Raw genomic sequence first — 21,248 nt, forward strand, 5'->3', positions numbered from 1 at the left:
GCGGTGCCCAGGCCATGCTGGCCGTGCCAGAGCTGTGCCCAGAGCTGCCCATCACTGCTGCCTTTGGGAGCAGAGCAGGAGGGCAGGACATGTGCCCAGCCTGCAGCCAGCCACGGCACCTCCAGCCCTCAGCAGCTGCCCAGAGCAGGACGCTCCTGTGCTCGCTGCCATCTCCCCAAAGCTCTGATCCCACCATCCCCAGCAGACAGGACCCACCTCACGCCATCCCCCGCTGGAAGAAAAGCTGCTCCCAAACGATGCCCTCAGCCTTCTCCAAGGGCACGGCCCATCCACGCCGCAGCTGCTCCCAAGCACGTCCTGATCCAGACTGGACTCCACCTGAAACACTTCCTCTAGAAAGACAAACATCAAATTATGGAAAATAGGTTACAGAGAAAAAGGGGAACAAGAAAAAAGGTCAAAAATCTTATCTCTGTCAGGGCCCTAAGGAAGGCCCAACCCCTGCATGCCAGGGAAAAACCCACCATGGGGGAGGGAATCCCAGGCTTTCTCCCTTCCCCTGCACTGCCCCCATGGTGATCCCAAAGCAAACAAGGGCAGTGGAGCAGCCCAAGCCCTTCCTTGCCTGCAAAGCAAAGCAGCCCCTGCACAGGGTCTGGAGTCCCACCTCTGCTCCCACCATGGGGGTTTGTTTGTGTCAGGCTGGCTGCCCCAGCCCAGCCCCAGCCCGGGGCACGGTGGGTGCTGGGGGCTGTTGGCAGGGCCAAGAGCCCACTCCCATTTCATACCCACCCCAGCCCATGCCCCCAGCCCTGCCAAAAGCAGCCTGGCAGCCGACTGAAGGATCAGCTGCATCCGCCCCAGCAAAGGGGGAACCTTTGGTTCCCAGTCAGGCTGAGCAATGCCGAAATCTGGGAGCATCCCCCTGCGTGTGGACTGATCTGCAAATTCCCTGTGGAACCTGGCTTTCAAGGAGATGTCAGAATCAAAGTCCACCATCTTCAGCCTGCCAGAGACCAGGTGGAGCAAGAGGTTGTCATCCTTGACATCATCCTCGCTGTCCCCAGCAGCAGCAGCCCCACCTGGGACAGCTTCTCCAGGGGCTCCTTCTTCCCTGGGCCAGACCAGGCTGTCAGGGCTCTGCCCAGGGCCCCAGCCATCCATGAACCATGGCCAGCAAAATCAGGGGGATGGTGGCCCCCTGTGCTTGCCACACCAGGTCTCCAGCTCAGCTACAGCCCATGACCTGCGTCTTCACTTCTGCTGACCCCTGCTCAGAGCTACAGGCAGGACAAATCCTGTCTGGTTGTCTTTGCCACTGAGTGCCAAGCGATGTGTGCAGCTGTTACCTGCCAGGCCCCTGGATCCAACTGTGCACGTGGATCTCTCCCATCTTCTAGGGCAGAGGAACTCCCTTCACCCAAGGATCACGGAAAAGCTCTTCTAAGGATGGCCTGTCCAAGGGCTGCATGGACAAACCCCTCTTAATGACATCCAGGCACTCTGGGGAGAGAAACCAGCAATCACCAGTCAGTTGCAGAAGTTGCCCCCTGTTCCCATGCCCAGGCCATGCTGGGTGTGCCCAGAGCTGGGCCTAAACTTCCCCATGGATTTTCTGTTTGGAGGAGAGCAGGAGAACAGGACATGTGCCACCTCCTCAGCAGCTGCCAGAGCAGAATGCCCATGAGCTGCTGCTGTCTCCCATCACTGGTATTCCCCCTGTGCCCACAGATGAGGATCCACCTTGAGAGAGCCATGGTGGGAACAAGATCTTTCCCCAGATATCTCCTGGCCCCTCCTGAATGGGAGCTTCCCCATGACCAGGTGGTGCAGCAGGAGGCCCAGGGACCAGATCGTCGCTGCCTCGCCGTGGTAGCGTTGCTGGTGGATCCCCTCTGGTGGGCTGTAGGACAGGGTTCCTGTGGAACACAGACACAGTTCATCAGGGGGATGCTGCAGCCTCCAGCACCTGGAGGAGCAGCCCCCGCGCCTCCTCCTCCGGCAGGAACCCCCGCTCTGCCAGGAAACCCGACAGGTCCTGGCACCGCTCAGGATGCTCCAGCACCAGCACAAAGCTGTCAGGGAGCTGAAGCCACTCCAGGAGCTGAATGACAGCAGCACAGCCAGAGGAGACCTTGTCCAGCAGCGCGATCTCCAGGGCTGCGCTGGTGCCGTGGGGCTGCGGGAGGAGCACGATGCCGTCAGTGGGGCTGATGCCGTGCCGGGGGTCGGGAACCCCTCAGCCAGCCCGGGATGCTCTGCGCCCTGCGCTGGCCCCACGCCCGCTCTCCCTCCAGGCGTCCTGGCAGCTCCCACCCTGCCGGGCCCCGGCTCAGCCCCGCCCGGCACGGCCCGGCTTCTGCCGCTGGCCCGGCTCATCACCAGCTCACCCTATTGCTGGTTGCTTTCGCTGCTTTCGCTGCTTTTGCTGCCACTGCAGCCGCTGCAGCTGAAATTCCATGTCCGTGTGTCCCCGTTTCCATGTGTCCCCGTGTCTGTGTGTCCCTGTATCCATCTGTCCCGTGTCCGTGTGTCCCCGTGTCCATGTGTCCCCGTGTCCGTGTGTCGAGTGTCCGTGTGTCCCCGTGTCCGTGTGTCCATATCCATGTGTCCCTGTGTCCGTGTGTCCCGTGTCCGTGTGTCCGCTGCCCGCTCGTCCCCGTGCCCAGCCCCGCGCTCCCCGGGGCAGCTCCTGAGCCTGTCCAAACATGGGAACTTTGCCGTGTCCAGCCCAGACCCAGAGCCTGGACTCCTGCCCAGGAGCACAGGAATCCCCTCGGTCACTGCTGTGCATTGTCCCTGCTTAGGGTCAAACACTCTTGAAGCACATTCCCTCAATGCTGAATTTGTACCTGACCCAAGAACTGCACTTAGTCCCCAGCACTGATCTCCAAAAAGAAAACACCAAAAAACAAAACAAAACAGGGGAAGGCAAACTGTGTGTAGCTCATGATATTTTACACTGTCTAAAACTTGCCACGTCTTGGATCATAAAAGTGAGATCCACTTGCAATTAGTGGGAAGGAGAAGTAGTGAAAGATAGAAAAGGGTAGCATAAAAATAAACAGAGAAATACATCTTGGATTGTTTCTTTCCATTTTCATTTCATTTCTTAAAAGCTGTTTCAGTTTTCCAAGAACCTTTGCTGGAAGACGAGGAAACTTTGAGCAGCTTTTGTCACAAGATGTGCCACCAGCTGCAGCTTTTCTTTGCCTTTCCACACCATGTGTGCAGCTTGACTCTTGCAGAAAAGTGGGACAAATAGTTGAAGAACTTTACAATTTGTTCTTTCTTTATCTTGTGGGCTGGGCAGTTGGGCCATTGGTGAGATTTTCACTGTTATTGTTCTACCCTAAGAAACCATGATGGGCTACCAGGAATTGTCAGGGAATGCAAGCCTGACTGAATGCAGAGAAAGAATCTCCAGAGCCTGCAGCCAGAAATGGAGAGCTGTGTGATAATAATTCCAACATCCCCATGGACAGCTGAAAGTGATGTAGAAGATGGAAATGGGCTGACAGAGGGAGTTTGTTTCTGTGTTCAGTTTAGAAGCTTCCACATCTCATGCACTGATATATATCAAGAGTTCAATCAGTTCATGAAAAGCACCAGAACAATCTGGACCTTTCAGGAGATGACTGTAAGAACCTGAAAAGGAGAAATGCAGGCAATGACTTGGTGAACTTTGTCTGGAAGAAGGGTCACTTTTTCCAAATAATTTCTAATCCATCTCGTCTGCATTTGTCTTTCTGAAAAAGGCCATTTTCATCCCAGATTCCCCATGAAATGGGAACCCTGATCTTGTGGAAGTGCCTGAAAAATGCCCTGTTCCTCTGCAGGGACACTCGGGCTGAGACAGGTGCCGGAGCCCTCTCTGGGGAAGACTCCTCCGAGCTGGAATTTGTGCTCTGCTTGGAGAGGAGGAGGGCCGCAGGACATTCCATCTGCGCCGCTGCCCCGCAATGGGCGGGAACGCTGTGGGGAAGGCTGGGGGACACTGGAGCGGGATATGGATGGCACTGGGGGGACTGAGAGGGCCTGGGAATGAACTCAGGTGTATTGGGAGGGACTGGGCTGTACTGGGAGGGACTGGAGGGGAACTGGGGTTGTACTGGGCTGTGCTGGGGATAAACTGGGCTGTACTGGGAGGGACTGGAGGGGCACTGGGGCTGTACTGGGGATGAACTGGGCTGGGCTAGGAGGGACTGGAGTGGTTGAATGGGCTGTTCCCGCCCCCACTGCCTCCCATTGGCCGAGGCTCCTGCCTATCACGGCTCCAACCAATCAGCGTCAGGAATCATGGCTTTGGGAGCAGTGCCTGGAGTCTGCGCCATCTTTTCTTTTGCCTACAACTCCCATCATGCCCCGCAGCCCCATAGAGCCCCAGTAAAGCCGGGACTACAACGCCCGTCATGCCCCGCGCTCCACAGAACACCGGTACCGCCCCCATCTGTCCCATCAGTGTCCCCCAGACCCTCCGGGACACCCAAGTGCCCCTCAGCGCCCATTCGGGACCACCAAAATATTACTGGCAAAGTACAATAGAACAAGAAACTTTGGAAAAGCGTTTAATACAAATCCAATCCAACTTAAATCACTTGTCACAGCTGTAACTTCATTCCGTCAGCCCATTTAGCCTGGAAAGCCCTAAACACTGAAGTTGTTCAGGTACCCACAAATGTTCCATATAAAGAGCATTAGAAGGGGAGGAAAGAGAGAGAGAGACAGGAAGACAGAAGCTCCACAGAAAGACACACATGTGGCTCCCAGCTCCTGGGGCTCCAGTGTGGGTGAGACACAAACTCCAGGAGAAGGCAGAGTCCATACCAGGGGCTGACCTTGTGCTCCTTGGTTTTAAGCCCCTGGGCCTTTGTGGGCCTCCCCCCAGCTGGGACTTCTGATATCTCAGATGTTCAGAGCTGGGTCAGTGCTGTCCCATCTGTGTGACTGATTGACAGCTCAGGCCAAGGTGTCTGGGGACATTGATCTCATCCAGCCTCTGACAGCGACCACGGTGACACTGGGGAACCTCATGGAGCATCATGGAGCCATGGGTCAGTTGGGACAAGGCAGGTCCAAGGACACCCTGGTGACACTGGGGAACCTCATGGAGCCATGGGTCAGTTGTGACACTTTGGGGACCTCGTGGAATCAGAGGGGACCATTGGGAAGCTCCCATGGATCCAAGGGCCCAGGGTGACACTGTGGAGCCCAGAGTGTCACGGAGGAGCCATTGTGACACTGTAGGTCCCCATGGAACCAAGGGAACATGGGACAGGCTGATGCCTTAAGTTTTAGCTTCCATATTTTCCCAATTCTGTCCTGTATCTGTAACTCTAAACTTCATGCAGAGTGTCAGCAAGTTTTCTTACAGTGTAGTCAGACAAAACAATCCTTTTCCTGCCCGAGAACCAAAGACACCGCTGCAGCTTTGGGCCCAAAAAGTGAAAACAACAGCAAATTGAGGAGAGCAGACTGGGAGGGTGGGGCTGCATAATCTGAAGGTGTAATTGGACAATTAACCTCAATATGGAAATGAACCAAATCTTACAAAAGTGTGAAAATGCGTGACCTGGCGTCCATCCTAGATGTACCCTCAGCCAGGCCCTTGTGCTGCCCAGGTGAATCCTTTGAAGGCCTTTTTAATAAATCCCCACTTTACTCCTGTAACACTGTCCAGCCTCTGCTCTAGGTGGCCTCTCAAGGCATCAAGGCCTGGCTGGCTGGGCCACCTGGGGGCCACCTGACAGGTCCAGCTGACCTTGGCATGTCCAGGGCTGCTGCTCATCTGCCCCTGGAGCACTGGGGCTCGGTGCTCTCCTTCCTGTGGAAAGAACTGTCCTTCTCCTCCAGCTGGCGATGGCCAAAATCTGGATTCCTCTTCTTAGTTTGCTTCTATGCAAAGATTGTTCCCAGATGAAATCTGCCAGGACAGACAGGTCCGGCTGGCTTGGCCACCCAGAGGCCACCTCTCATCTTCCTGTGAAACACTGGGACCCTGTGCTTTTCTTTCGTATGGGAATAAAGCACATTTCGCATACAGGCACCCATGGCCAAAGTTGGGAATCCGCCTCCAGGATTCCCTATGTCCAGGGATTTCTCCCAGGTGAAAGCTTCCAGGAGAGACAAGTCTGGCTGGCCTTGGTCTCCAAAGAGATGATTTTTATCTGCCTTTGAAACACTGGGGCTTTGTGCTTTCCTTTCTGATGAAAAGAACTCTTCTTCCTGCCCAGGTGCCCATGGCCAGAACTGAGATTCCACCTTCAAAATTCTGAACATCCAAGGATTTCCCCCAGATGAAAGGTGCCAGGTGAGACAGGTCTGGCTCTCTTGGCCTGTGGTGACCATCTCTCATCTTCTTCCAAAACACCTGGGTTCCACGCTTTTCTTTCCTATGGGAAAAACCATCCATCTTGACCAGATGCCCATGGCCAAAGTTTGGAATCCTCCTCCAGAATTCCCTAGGTCCAAGGATTTCTCAGTGACAAAAGCTGCCAGGACAAACAGGTCTGAATGGCCCGGCCTCCCAGGAGCCTTCTCTCTCTGCTTCTGCCCCTGCAACACTGGGGCTCGGTGCTTTCCTTCCTATGGAAAAGTACCGTCCTTCTTAACAATGCAGAAATGGCCGAAATTGGGGTTCCACCTTCAAATTCCCTATATGCAATGGTTGCTTTCAGACAAAAAAATACCACATCAGAGAGGTCTGGCTGCCCTTGGCCTCTGATGGTCACCTTTCATCTGCCCCTGAAACACTGGTGTTCCGTCCTTGCCTTCCTATGGAAAAGAACCGTCCTTCTCCTCCAGGCAGCCAGGTCTGAAACTGGCATTCCACCTCTAAAATTCCCTATATCCAAGGACAAAATCTGCCAGCACCACCTGATCTGGCTGCCCTTGGCCTCTGCTGGCTGTGGCTCATCTGCCCCTGCAGCACTGGGGCTGGGTTGTTCCCTTCCTGTGGAGACCATGGTGGCACGGTGAGGACCTGGTGCAACCATGGAGTCCATTGGGACTTTGGGGCCATGGTGACACCGCGGGGCTCCATGGAACCCAGGGACCACCATGACTCTGTGGGGCCTTGTGGAACCATGGAGACCATTCCGACCCTTCAGAGCCTCGTGTCACCAAGGGGGCATTGTGACACCTCAGGGCCTTCTGGAAACAAGGGACCATTGGGACACTGTGGGGCTCCATGGAATGAGGGGAACAGGGAACAGGTCTGGCAGGCTTGGCCTCCCAGGGACCACCTGACAGGTCTGGCTGATCTTGGAATGTCAAGGGCTGCTTCTCATCTGCCCATGAACCACTGGGGCTCCGTGCTTTCCTTGCTATGGAAAAGAACTGTCCCTCTTTTCAGACACCCATGGCCAAAATTGGTACTTCCCCTAAAAAATTTCCTGTATGCAAGGGTATCTGCCAGAAAAAGACCTGCCAGCTCTGGCTGGCCTTGGCCTCTGATGGTCGCATCTCAGTTGCCTCAGAAGCACTGGGGCTCTGTGCCTTCCTTCCTGCAGAAAAGAACTGACCCTCTTGTCCAGGGGCCACGGCAGGAACTGGAATTTGGCCACCAAAACTCCATCTATCCTAGGATTGCTCCCAGACAAAAGCTGCCAGGACAGACAGTTCTGCCTGGCCTTGGCCTCTGGTGATATGAGCAGAATGTTTTCCTTTGCAAACACCTTGGATAGGGCCCAGAGATCTCCGGAGCTGGGTTTTGCAAACCTCAAGAACATAACCCACGTATGGAGACTGATGTGCCTGGGCTCAGCTGTGAAGAGACTGAGGACAGATCAGGAGTGGCCTGGAAGGGCTTGAAAGGTGGATTCCGAAATGGTGGAGCCTTTCTCCATAGTGGGAAACAGCCAGAGAGAAAAATTATGCCCCAAATGCAGCTGGGGAAGGACAGACTGGACACAGGAGGAGAAAGGAATTTCCCTCCCAGGGCAGGGCTGTGGTGCAGCATGTCCCCAGCAGGAGCCTGGAGCAGCCCAAGGCTTTGTGTGGCCAGGCAGGGGCAGCAGGAGGCAGAGCTGCCAGCAAAGGAAGGGCCAGCGAGGTGGGGCAGCCGGGGGTGACGACAGCCTGCAGGGACAGAGGCGCAGGGCAGGGACACCGTGGGACAGCCTGGGCTGCAGAGGGCTCAGGGATGTGCAGCAGCTGCAAGGCCCTGACAGAGCCAACCTGTGCAGCCCTTTGGCCATGGCTGCTGGCCCTGGGCCTGAGGCCACCAGGGGACAAGTGACCCTTGCAGCCCTGGGGCCTCAGTGCCTCCTTGTCCCTGCTCAGCAGCCTGGCAGGGGCCGCCCCATGGTCCTGCCCTTGGCACTGCACATCCCCACATGCCAGTGCCCATCCCGGGAAGAGCCCTGAGCAATGAGGGAGGGACAGGATCTGCCTTGCCAGGGGCTGGGGCTCAGGCCTGGGCCCTTTGCATTCCTGAAACACATCCAGGTTTGCCCAGCACCAGAGACACCTTTCCCTTGCTTGTCCCCAGCTGTCATCACTGACTCCAGTGTTCTGCTCTGACGGGAACCTGGGGAAACTTTCTCAGTCCTGTTCCTCAGTGGGACCCATTAAAACTTCAAGAAACTTTGGAGTTTTAATTTAACTTTGAGTTCTTGAGAAGTTTTTTTGAAGACTCTCAGTGGCTGAGTCTGATGTAAATAACACGAAAGCCCTGAGGGGGTCATTAAAGTTTTCTTATTCCAGTTGTGGAGAAAGATTTCAAAGTGCTTGTAAGAAATACACATTCCTATTTTAAAGGGTGCATTTTATTACATTTCTCTTTGGATCAGAGGTGATTGCAGCATTCTGTGATTGATATTGAGCCAGGGTCTCCCCTCAGGAGCTCTGGCCTGCTCAGAGAAGCTGTGCCCTGAGCTCTGGCCCAGCGTGGACAACCTTGCTCCACATTGCCCCAGCCCATCCTGTCTGTCCTCACTCACCTGGGACCTGCTGTGCCTGCAGAGCTGGCTGCACCCAGCCTAAGAGAGGCTTTCTCTTTTTCTATGTTTGGAGCAATCTAAAACTCCTGAGTTTCCCCATGAAAACAGACACCCTCCTCAGGTGTGTGCCAGCCCAAGGTGCCACCAAAATCACTCCAGCCCGGCCCTGGGCCAGCTGTGAGGGTGGATCATCAGCCCCAGCTGCACTGGGCACTGCAAGGGGCTGTGGCCATGGGCACTGCACTGACCCCGCTGCTGGGTTTGGCTGCCACGGCAGCCCTGAGAAATTAAACTGTCCTTGGAAACACTGGGGAGGACTGGGACATACTGGGGAACACTGGGAATGCTGTGGGAGACACTGGGACACACTGGGAGTGAAACTCGGAGTGAAACTGGGGGATACGGGGACAAACTAGGGACATTGTGGGGAAGACTGGACAATACTGCGGCATACTGTGGATGATATTGGGAGGAACTGGGAGGGCCTGGGAATGAACTGAGCTGGGTTGGGAGGGACTGGAGGGACACTGGGGTTGTACTGGGCTGTACAGGGGATGAACTGGGCTGTGCTGGGAGGGACTGGAGGGGCACTGGGGCTGTACTGGGGATGAACTGGGCTGTGCTGGGAGGGACTGGAGGGGCACTGGGGTTGTACTGGGCTCTACTGGGGATGAACTGGGCTGTGCTGGGAGGGACTGGAGGGGTTGAATGGCAGTTCCCGCCTCCGCTGCCTCCCATTGGCCGAGGCTCCCGCCCATCACAGCCCCCAACCAATCAGCGCCAGGTATCATGGCTTTGGGAGCGGTGCCTGGAGTCTGCGCCATCTTTTCTTTTTGCCTACAACTCCCATCATGCCCCGCAGCCCAATAGAGCCCCATTGGGGCCGGGACTACAACGCCCGTCATGCCCCGCGCTCCACAGACACCCCCCCCCCCCCCCCCCCCCCCCAGTATGCGCCCCCATCTGTGCCATCAGAGTCCCCCAGACCCTCCGGAATCCCTAAGTGCTCCTCAGCGCCCAATCGAGACCCCCCAAAAGCGTTCTCGGATCCCCTGAGTGCTCCCAGCCCCACAGATGCCCGGTACAGCCACTTCTGGGAATTCCTCTCCTCTCATCCCCCGCGGCCCCAGAGCCCTTCAGAACACAGTTCCGCGCCTAAAATTCCTGCCGCGCCCTGCGCCCTAAGGAACCCGGTTAAATCTGCCTAAGCTCCCCTCGAGTGCTCCAGAGCCCCCAAGGAGCTCAAGTCGCGGCTCGGATGCAAAAGTATCCCCCGAGGCCTTCTCGGGCTCCAAACGCCGCGTCCGAGCCACTCCCGGGACTACAGCTCCCATCATGCTCTGCGGCGCACGGCCAGCGCTGTTCCAGCCGGGACTTCATCTCCCGTCATGCCCCGCGCCCCACCGAGTGCCGCTGCCGCTGTGCCTGGAACTCCCGTGATGCTCCGCGGCCCCGTTACACCGCATTGTACCCGCGCCTACAACTCCCATCAGCCCCCGCGCCCCAGCGAGCCCCGCCCGAGCCACCTGAGTGCCCAATCAATAGCCAATAGTGCTCAATGAATTAATGAAGGGAATTGTGTTACTTAGATCCAATTTTTTGGTTACAAAACACATATAGAGATTTTTTTATACAAGCATTAAAATGAAATAATAAAATATCGAATAATATTTTTATGCATAAGCAAAATAATATTTTAATTGTTATTAAGCTAAAATTAATTAATTGAAATAATTTATTAAAATTTAATTAAATTTTAATTATGAAGAAAAATGCATAATTTTAAAAAAATGTTTTGACATGTCAGTCTCAGTTGGGCAATATTTGTGGGTAAGGAGCATGTGTTAAATGGATGTGATTCATGCTGAATAAGTTGTGTCCTAGATTGCAAGGCAAGATGTATTCAATTGCCATCTGTTAGTTTGGTTCACTGCATTGTTTATTTTATCTTTTAATTTTCTTCCCTAATAAAGAACTGTTATTCCTGCTCCCATATTTTTGCCTGAGAGCCCCCTTAATTTTATAGCAGTTTACAGGGAGAGGGTCTACATTTATTTTTTTCCCCATTTCAGGGAGGGTCCTGCCTTCCTTAGCAGACTCCTGTCTTTGCAAACCAAGACAGATTTTGGCACCCAACGTGCAGCTCGAAGGCAAAGAAACAAAAAAGGGAATAACAGTTCTTGAGTAATCCAATTTTTGATTTTTGTGTGCTGCTACAGAAACCTCGTTAAGCGGCACCCTGTGCTCCAGCCTGCCCTGGTTTGGGTGGCACGGAACCGTGGCTGCATTTCTCCATTTGCAGGCCCTGATCTAAACACGGCTCCTACAGCCAAGGCTGCTGTGGCTGTTCTCCGGTTTGTTTTATGGGTGAATAAGGGGAAGAATTCATGGATCTTTAACTTCCTCTGGGAAGCAGGCACATGGATTCACAGCTGTCACACACTGACTCTGTGCTTTTGGGGTTACTTTAATAATGGCACCTACTGTGAGGAAATGACACTGGGGGAAATTTTCTCCCAACCCTTTAACCATCTCTTTGGGTTTGCCCCACCAGTTTGTGAAGGGCTCAGATCCACTCCAAATACCAATGATATCATACAGGGGCTGTGTTGCTGTTAGCCCTGTTCTATTTGGCACTGAGAGACAAGGGAAGATTAACCTGGATAACCACCCTGACACCCAGCCCAGAACCTGACACGGCCCCAGAGACCAGGGATGCTGCTGCCCCAGAGCCTGACCCTGCCCCACAGCCAGCCCAGATATGAACCACCCAGACTGGGTGGGGGTCTGGTGAGGGAGATGCAGGAGATGCTGAAGGAGTGCATTTCCCCAGCTGGTGAGAAGCCCTCCCCCTGCCTCGAAAAAGGAGAGTCTGATGGGGCAGCAGTGGAACCCACAGATGTTACAACTGTCCAGGTTCCAGCTGAACCACAAAGGCAGCCACAGCCAGCAGCAGTCGCCCCTGTAGAAACAAGGAGGTCTGAGATGGAATCAGAGCAACCAGATAAGGGAAGGCCCTTACAACCCACAGGGGAACCAGAGGTTGTGATCATCACCGAGTCCCTGACGTACAAAAGTCTCCGTAAGCTGCACAAGGACATTGAACGACGGAGACGTGAGGCTTATACAACCTGACTGCTTCAAGTCTGAGACCTCATGGGTACAGGTGTCCAGCTGGATGGTGGTGAGGCAAGGAATTTGGGACTCTTAACCCAAGACTCAGGTATGAATCAGATTTTTGTAAGGGAGCCAGGGTCCCTTTCCCTCTGGGAGCGGCTTTTAATGAGTGTCAGAGAGAGGTTTGTCCACAGGGAGAGAATGCAGGAGCACCAGCATAGAACGTGCTGGGAAACCCTTGAGGAAGGGACCAACAGCTGAGGGAAGTGGCAGCATTGGAGGTACTCTTTGGGAAGGATGGACAGCATGATAATGACCCCGACAAGGTTAGGGGCACAGGGCAAATGCTGTGGAGTCTGGCAAGGCTGGGGCCATCTCAGTACACCACCTTCATTGCCACGATTAATGCCGATAACAGCCGAGAGACAGTGGGCTCTGCTGCCAGCAGCTGAGAAATTGTGAGAGTATGATCCATGGCCCAGTGCAGGCTCACGGCTCTGCTGTGGGCAAGGAACTCAAAGAGGAGATGAGGGAGATGAGGGAGGAGGTGAGGAGGAACAGTTCCCACATTGCCCCAGTGCGAGTCACAGGCCCCAAAGTCAGAGCCCAACGTTCCCCAGCCAGAGAGAGAGGGTACGCCCCACGGGCTGGCCTGGAGTTCTTTCTGTGTGACCATGGGGAAGACATGGGAAGGTGGGATGGGAAACCCATTTCTGTCCTGGCAGCGTGGGTGTGTCAGCTCAAGGAGGGAAGCACTGACCGAGGGAATTCCAGTGAAGTGAAGGCAGCCTCAGCCTCCCATGATTGAGCTGTCAAGTATGATTTGTCAGATCACCTTTAAAATACCTCTACCATGTATGCCTAGGAAAGAAATAATAACCAGGGTTAGAGGGGCCCTGTCTCTAACCAGGGAGAAGCACTGGAAAACTGGATCTTCTGGATGGTATGGATCCGATGGCCTGGCATGTCAGAGTCACAGAAATATGAAGCCTTAGCTGATACTGGTGTGCAGTGTAGCCCAATGCCATTGGGACATGTGTGGGCAGAACCTGTTTCCATTGCCGGGGTGACGGGGGGATCACAGCAATTGACCCTGTTGGGAGCCAAGGTGAGCCTGGCTGGGAATGAGCAGCAGAAACATCCATTGTGACTGGCCCAGAGGCCCCGTGTGTTCTGGGCATAGACTTCCTCCAGAACGGATGTTACAGAGACCCAAAGGGACTCAGGTGGGCTTTTGGCATAGCTGCTGCAGAGGCAGAGGACATTAAGCAATTGAACACCTTGCCTGGACTGTCAGAGAACCCATCTGCAGTAGGACTCCTGAGGGTGGAAGAGCAACAAGTACCAATTGCCACCTCAACAGTGCACAACTGGCAGTATCAGACAAATCAAGGTGCTTTGATCCCCATCCACAGAATGATCCGTGAGCTGGAGAGCCAAGGGATGGTCAGTAAGGCCCACTCACCCTTCCACAGCCCCATCTGGTCTGTGCACATGTCTGAAGGAGAATGGAGATTGACTGTGGACTATTGTGGCTTGAATGAAGTGACTCCACCGCTGAGCGCTGCTGTGCCGGACATGCTGGAACTCCAGTACGAGCTGGAGTCCAAGGCAGCAAAGTGGTACACCCCTGCTGACATTGCTAACGCGTTTTTCTCCATACCTCTGGCAGCAGAATGCAGGCCTCAGTTTCCTTTCACCTGGAGGGGTGTGCAGTACACCTGGAACCAACTGCCCCAGGTGTGGAAGCACAGACCCACCATCTGCCATGGACTGATCCAGGCTGCACTGGAAAAGGGTGAGGCTCCAGAACACCTGCAGTACATCAATGGCATCATTGTGTGGGGGAACACGGCAATGGAAGTGTTTGAGAGAGGTGAAAGGATCATCCAGATACTACTAGAAGCTTCGCCATCAAGAAAAGCAAAGTCAATGGACCTGCTGAAGAGATCCAGTTCCTGGGACTGAAATGGCATGACGGATGGCACCAGATTCCCACTGAGGTCATCAACAAGATCACAGCTATGTCCCCACCAACCAGCAAAAAGGAAACACAAGCTTTCCTAGGCGTCATTGTTTTTGGAGAATGCCCATTCCCAAGTATAGATAGACTGTGAGCTCTCTCTACCTGGGTACCCAAAAGAAGAACGATTTCCACTGGGGCCTGTAGCAGCAACAAGCCTTCACCCAGATCAAGCAGGAGATCGCTCATGCTGTAGCCCTTGGCCCAGTCAGGACGGGACCAGAGGTCAAGAATGTGCTCTACTCTGCAGCCGGGAACCATGGGTTGTCCTGGAGCCTTTGGCAGAAGGTGCCTGGGCAGATTCGAGGCCAACCACTGGGATTCTGGAGCCGAAGTTACAGATGGTCTGAAGCCAGCTACATCCCAACAGAGAAGGGAATCTTGGCTTCCTATGAAGGAGTTCAAGCTGCCTAGGAGGTAATTGGCACAGAAGCACAACTCCTCCTGGCACCCCGACTGCCGGTGCTGGGGTGGATGTTCAAAGGAAAGGTTCCCTCCACCCACCATGCCACTGACACCACATGGATCGAGTGGATTGCTCTCATCACACAGCATGCCGTATTGGAAACCCGAATCGCCCTGGGATTTTGGAGATAATTACAGACTGGACGGAAAGTGAAAACTTTGGCCTCACTAACAAAAAAGAGCAGGGAGAAGTGACACAGGCTGAAGAAGCTCCACCATACAACCAACTATCAGCAGAGGAAATACGCTACACTCTTTTCACTGACGGTTTCTGTCGCATTGTAGGGATGAACTGGAAGTGGAAAGCAGCCGTATGGAGCCCCACACGACAAGTTGCACAAGCTACTGAAGGAGAAGGTGGATCGAGCCAACTCGCTGAACTCAAGGCCGTTCAGCTGGCTCTGGACATTGCTGAAAGGGAGAAGTGGCCAAAGCTCTACCTTTATACTGATTCATGGATGGTAGCCAATGCTCTGTGGGGCTGGCTGGGAAGGTGGAAGAAGGCCAGCTGGCAACGTAGAGGAAAACCAATCTGGGCTGCTGATATATGGAAAGACATTGCCTCTTGGGTGGAGAAACTAACAGTGAAAGTCCATCATGTAGATGCCCATGTCCCCAAAAGTCGGGCTAATGAGGAGCACCGAAACAACGAGCAGGTAGATCAGGCAGTAAAAATAGAGGTGTCAAAGATAGACTTAGATTGGCACCATAAGGGGGAGTTGTTCCTGGCTCGATGGGCTCAAGATGCCTCAGGTCATCAGGGCAGAGATGCCACCTGCAAGTGGGCACGAGACCGAGGGGTGGATCTAACCACAGACAATATTTCTCAGGTGATCCATGACTGTGAGACGTGTGCTGCCATCAAACAGGCCAAGCGGGTGAAGTCCCTCTGGTATGGTGGGCGGTGGTCCAAGTACAAGTATGGGGAGGCCTGGCAGATTGACCACATCACACTGCCCCAGACACGCCAAGGCAAGTGCTACGTGCTGACCATGGTAAAAGCCACCACTGGATGGTTGGAAAGCTACCCTGTGTCTCATGCTACAGCCCGTAACACCATCCTGGGCCTTGAGAAGCAGGTCCTTTGGAGGCATGGTACCCCTGAGAGGATTGAGTCAGAAAATGGGACTCATTTCAAGAACAGCCTTATCAACACCTGGGCTAGGGAACATGGCACTGAGTGGGTGTGCCACATCCCCTACCATGCACCAGCTGCAGGCAAAGTGGAGAGGCACAATGGACTGTTAAAAATCACCTTAAAAGCATTGGGTGGGAGATCTTTCAAAAATTAGGAGCAGCATTTAACAAAGGCCACCTGGTTAGTTAACAGCCGAGGTTCCACCAATCGAGCAGGTCCTGCCCAGTCTGAGCCCCAGAATATAGTAGATGGAGATAAAGTCCCAGTGGCACATGCCAGAGGTTTGTTAGGGAAATCAGTGTGGATCAATTCTGCCTCGAGTACAGACAAACCCATTTGTGGGATTGTCTTTGCTCAGGGACCAGGTTGTACATGGTGGATAATGCAGAGAGATGGAGAAACACGATGTGTACCTCAGGGAGATCTGATTGTGGGGTGAGACTCATGTGCAAATATCACTGTTTGCTGCGTGTTACTGCCAGTGTCTGTACACGAAAACACACAGACATGAGACAGAAAGAAATGTGTAAGTGTCAAAGGTTTGAGTAAATGAGATGGAAGGAAATGTGTATGAGTAAGTGAAAGATGGAAGTTTTTACTTGATGGAGTTTTTAGATGATGTTGAAGATATGGAGATAAGGGGTGGAATGTCCAAGGCTGACGTTATGGTGTTTGTATCTCCAATCGTGTGTTCTGTTTATGTTTGATATTCTGTTCTGTGCTTTCAGAACTGACTCAGAAAGTGAAAGTTTGTTTTGCCTTGTTACCAGCCGGCTCACCTCCCCCATGGTCTGTTGTCTAGAAGAGGCCAGTGTTGACTGACTTGCTTTCTTTTGCTTGTTGGCTTTTGCTTGCTTTGTTTTGCTTTTTTGCTTGCTTTTGCTTTTGCCTTTGCTTTTTAAATTAGTTTAGCTAAGCAGTCCTATTCTTTCCCTGGACTGTTTCTTTTCCCTTTCCCTTTCCTGAATATCATCCAACCTGCTCTGGACTGGGACCCTCTAAACACCGAGGAGTATCCAGAGCCTGTGCTCTGTGATCCGCAGCAGCCATCCCCAGTGCCCAGAGCAATCCCCAGCGCCCAGACCTGGGCAACCACCCCCAGGAGAGACTTTCTGGATTTGTCATCTCTGCAGAGTGGTGAAAGAGTTTTGTTGTCATCTGGTGTTGTTCATTTTTTTACTGCTGGGAAGGGTTTTGTTTGTTAAATAAACAGGTTCTTTTCCACTTCTCTCAGAGAAAATTCTTCCCGAATCAGGTGGGTGGGGAGGGGCTGTGGGGGATTGTTTTCTGGGGGCTCCTTCCAGAGGTTTTTCTCCCAGATTTGCCCTAAACTAGGACAAATATTTTGCTGCCCATCTCGTGGCTGGAGAGAGTGAAAAAACAAACCCTGTTGTAATCATATTTTGGTTCCAATTACTTTGTGTTAGTATGGAGCAGTTACTGGCTTTGTTGTTTGAATTCGTAGTGTCTTTTAGAGTGGAGGCCTGTATGTGTTCCTGGTCCCTAGGGGTTTTTTTGAGATCTTAATCCCTCTATGGTCCCTATGTTTATTTTTTTATCCAGGAATAGCTCTGGTATTGTCCCTAATACGTAGTTTTTGCAGTAGAAGGGCACTGACCAGAATATCCATTGGGTTGGGCTTGGGTGTAATGGCTTCCAGGGGGTTTATGAAGGTGCTAAAGTCTGTTCCAGGAATGCATGGCTCATAGTCATGGTTGTGCAGCCAGTTTGTTAGAGGGGAAGCAGGGGATGAGGCTTTTCAGCCTTTGCTTTCCTTCTTCTCCTCTGAATCTCTCAGCTCCCTATTAGAGAATGTTCCGTTTCCCCTGACTGTTAAAGAGACCATCTTCCTGGTGTTTAATCTGGTAACTTTCTCTACACAGTCTGCAGTCTCTCTAGAATGAGGGCTGAGATTTCTAGAGGGGCTGAAGAGACCCCTGACCCAGGAGTAGACCCAGGTGTGAGAAATCCTGAGTGGTGTGGGAAATGGGGGAGACGGGAATTGGCACATAGACTGTTTTCCCACATTCAAATTGATTTTACTGATTTGCCTAAAGTAGGAAGGTATCAACACTTATTGGTGATAATAGATCACTTGACTCACTTTGTAGAGGCATTCCCTACCTCCAGGGCAACTACACAAACAGTAGTAAAAATACTACTAGAAGAGATAATCCCTTGCTACAGACTAGCAGAAGTAATAGACTCAGACAGAGGGCCACACTTTGCCTCCAAAATAATTAAAGAAGTAGTTACAACTCTAGGAACAAAGTGGCAATATCATACTCCCTGACATCCACAAAGCTCAGGTAAAGTGGAAAGGGTAAATGGGAAAATTAAGAAACAACTAACTAAACTGATATATAAAACACAGTTATCTTGGGTAAATGTTTACCTTTAGCCTTGTTAAATATAAGAACTCAGCCCAGAACCGATATTGGAATTTCTCCATTTGAAATGCTTTCTGGGATGCCTTATGACATGGATTCTCCTATAGATCACCCTGAAATAAGTAATCAACAAATTAACCAATATGTCATGCAACTTGTGAAGGCTCGGGAAGGGCTTAGGAGAGCTGAGTTACTAGTGCAACAACCTCCTTTAGACCTAGCAATCCACAATATAAATCCAGGTGATAAGGTGTTAATAAGAAACCTAGAAAGAAACCTCACTGACCCCAAATTGGGAAGCCCCCTATGTTGTTTTACTCACTACAGAATCTGCAGTCAGAACCTCCGAGAAGGGGTGGACCCATGCGAGCCGAATAAAGGGAGCGATTCCTGCTGCTGCCGAAGAGCCCTGGAGAATAACCAGCCAGCCCGGGGACCTTAAGGTCACATTTAAATGGACTGAGTGGACTCAGTAAGAATCGTACGAACCAGCTGGTAGAGTGAGATATTGGAATATGGATATCCTATAACTAATGATTTTAGAGTATATTGTGCAAATAAGGATTGTAATTGTTACCCTTTTGTATGCTCTATTTGTAAAATTTGCCGGAACAGTGGTGGGTCCATAGTTATACAGGCACTCCTCCTAGGGGTATTTGTAAAGGTGTTATCAGTTAGAAAGAGAACTGACAGAGTCAGTCCTAAGGATTGGAGAAGAGGACGGGACCCTACCAAGGGAATCCCAAGAGTGATGGGAGGTGTTTACTAAGGGGGCCAGACCTGAAAATTGTTGTTTCCACTCCAATGAACCAATTCCCTTAATTGTTCAAATTATAAAAGGGAATTGCCAGAAAACTTTACCTGTGATTCAGTGTGACTCATCACAAGTGAAGGATAAAAGCTGGGAATCATTCAAAAAGAGGCAACAAAAACAGAGTAAGGGTCCTCCTGAAGAATATCCTTGCTGCTGAGAAGATGGTGCGCCTCGCGGCCCGGAGCAACCGAGTCGGCGAGCGAGGCAGAGGGATGAGAAGCGGTGGAGGAAAGAGCCCTCAGACTGGGACAATTCAAAGTATTTCAAGAACTGCCTCAAGGATACTGATCTCCCAAGGGTAAAGGTGAGCCCGGCAATAACATGTCAAAACAAACACTGGGAATGGGGAGATAATGATAATCAAACCCTGGGGCAGTTTGGACTCCACCCTTGCTGGCAAATTCTGTGCATATTAGTTATATGTTATACCTGGCCTGGTCAAGGGGACTATGCACACCAGCCATTTAATTGGACTCTGACCAAAATAGAGCAAGGGAAAGTTGTTAAGCATAATGCCACCACTGTAACTCCCATGTTTTTTTTGTTACTAATGAGGACTTGGTAAACTCTGTGTGGAGGAGATGGAGTAAACCTGAACTCCGGGCTACCTATTGGTGTCCTAGTTCCAATCCTGGGGGGGGATATTGTCATTATCCTGGGTAATATCTGTGTGGGTATTAGGGCTGTGAAGCCATAGCAACCGCCTAGTCTGTCACCCATCCAGATAAATTTTTAAAGGTCTCATGGTACCCTGAGAGGTGCAAAATTCTGGAGTATGGCACTCAAGGAGAAATTCTGTATAAGGGAGATTGCAGGTCCCGTAATATTGTTGTTACTAAGTTTAACTTTAAAACTTGCATTCTTAATAAATACATAGACATTGTAAAAGGAAGATTAGAGGCAGCTCATCTAACACTTATTAGAGATAGGTAGGAAACATTGCCCAGAGATTCAAAAGTAGATGAAATCCTGGTCTTAAGCTACCAAAAGTTAAAGTGTTTTAATGAGCAAATTGGTCAAGAGAAAAAGGAGGGATTGTAGTAAATAAAAAGGTCTTTGTTCATCAAAATGAGCATTGAAGGAGATAAGAATCTGAACGGAGTAGGGAATCTCAAGATGTGGGAGGAGAAGGAGAATGGGGGAAAACAGCAAGTATTCTGCTTAAGAATTGTGCATATGCAACTAGCATAGAAGACTGTGTAGCTAATTATATACAAGTTAACTTTTAGGCCAAGGAAAATCTGCAAGGAAGATGAGGAGCCTTCATCCTTATGACCACCAAGGGCAGAAAAAAGACCCCCTAGCAACCAATTGCACCGGCGAAGAGTACATCGGGAGAAAATACGTCAACCAGAAAAAAAAAAGGGACTATAAAAACAAAAAGGTCAAAGGGGGAAGGTGCGCCGTGGCAGAACAGAGACTCCCCGGCCACCCAGTGCTGTTCTTTTGCTTAATACCACTTGCTTAATAAATTCATGTTAATTGATTTATCTATAATTAGCCTCCCCAATTGAATTTGTCCATAACAAGCCTGACTAAAGAAATGAAAAAAAAAAATTAAACTTTGTGTATTATCCAACACACATGTGCAGAGCAAGCCCCTGGCTGCTGAGTCTCAGGAGAAGGCTGAGGGAAATGCACCCACTACGTCCCCTCTGCGACTCACTCGGCATCTGGTGCAAAAGTTTGGATGCCTGCAGGGGTTGCTTGTCTCCTCTGGGTGTGCTCTTCCTTCCCTCTGGGAGGGCCTTAATGGAAATTAGTTCCATTTCTCCTGCAGACCAGAGTGGCAGGGAGTCACTGCAGGCTGGTGATACTCTGATACAAGGAAACAGGTGTGCATACAAACCAGGCTGTGAAAAGCCAGTGTCCATAAGGGAGCCAGAGGAGCCCTGCATCTTTATTTGAATAAAGGGAGAGAGTCCATGGGGACATCTGCTGCTGGGGTTTTCTCTCTCAAAGTTTTGGAGGACACAGCCTCCTTTTAAACTCCTGGCCACATGCTGCCCTCTTCCTTTCCCCACTGGCTGGGGTACCAGGCCAGGGGACCACAGGGACCTTTGTACCCTCTTTTCCTTTTGCAAGGTATTAGTTCTGGTCTCCATCCAAACTGTAATAGATAGATAATGAGATGATTGGCTCTTGCAATTAAGGGATGAATATTGTGTGTATCTTAAGAGAAGCTTTATTGATGTAGAGTTGTGTTTTTGTGATTTGTTGTTTAGATGTTCTGTGTTCTCCCCACAGTCCCCTTCCCCTCCACTCCCTATTGTTCCCACCTAGAACAGGTGGGCTTTCTAGGACAGGTAGAAAGAAGGCATGTATGATATTCACATATCCTTTGAACAGTGAGAGACACAGAGTTTCCCAGGAAAATCCTGGGGAAGGCTGTGAGAAA

The 21,248-nt window shown here is 51.6% G+C and overlaps 1 long non-coding RNA gene across 1 annotated transcript in view; it reads right to left on the reverse strand.

The window, feature by feature from the left end:
* Nucleotides 1-222: 222 nt before the first annotated feature.
* LOC146767165 (uncharacterized) overlaps nucleotides 223-21,248 on the reverse strand; it is a 183,841-nt gene continuing 162,815 nt past the window's right edge. The window contains exon 3 of the long non-coding RNA XR_014955921.1: nucleotides 223-353. This is a non-coding gene — a long non-coding RNA (uncharacterized LOC146767165). The remainder of the gene's footprint in view (nucleotides 354-21,248) is intronic.

The sequence above is a fragment of the Lonchura striata genome, chromosome 5 (assembly GCF_050655825.1).
Source record: "Lonchura striata isolate lonStrDom1 chromosome 5, ASM5065582v1, whole genome shotgun sequence".
NCBI classification, from domain to species: Eukaryota; Metazoa; Chordata; class Aves; order Passeriformes; family Estrildidae; genus Lonchura; species Lonchura striata.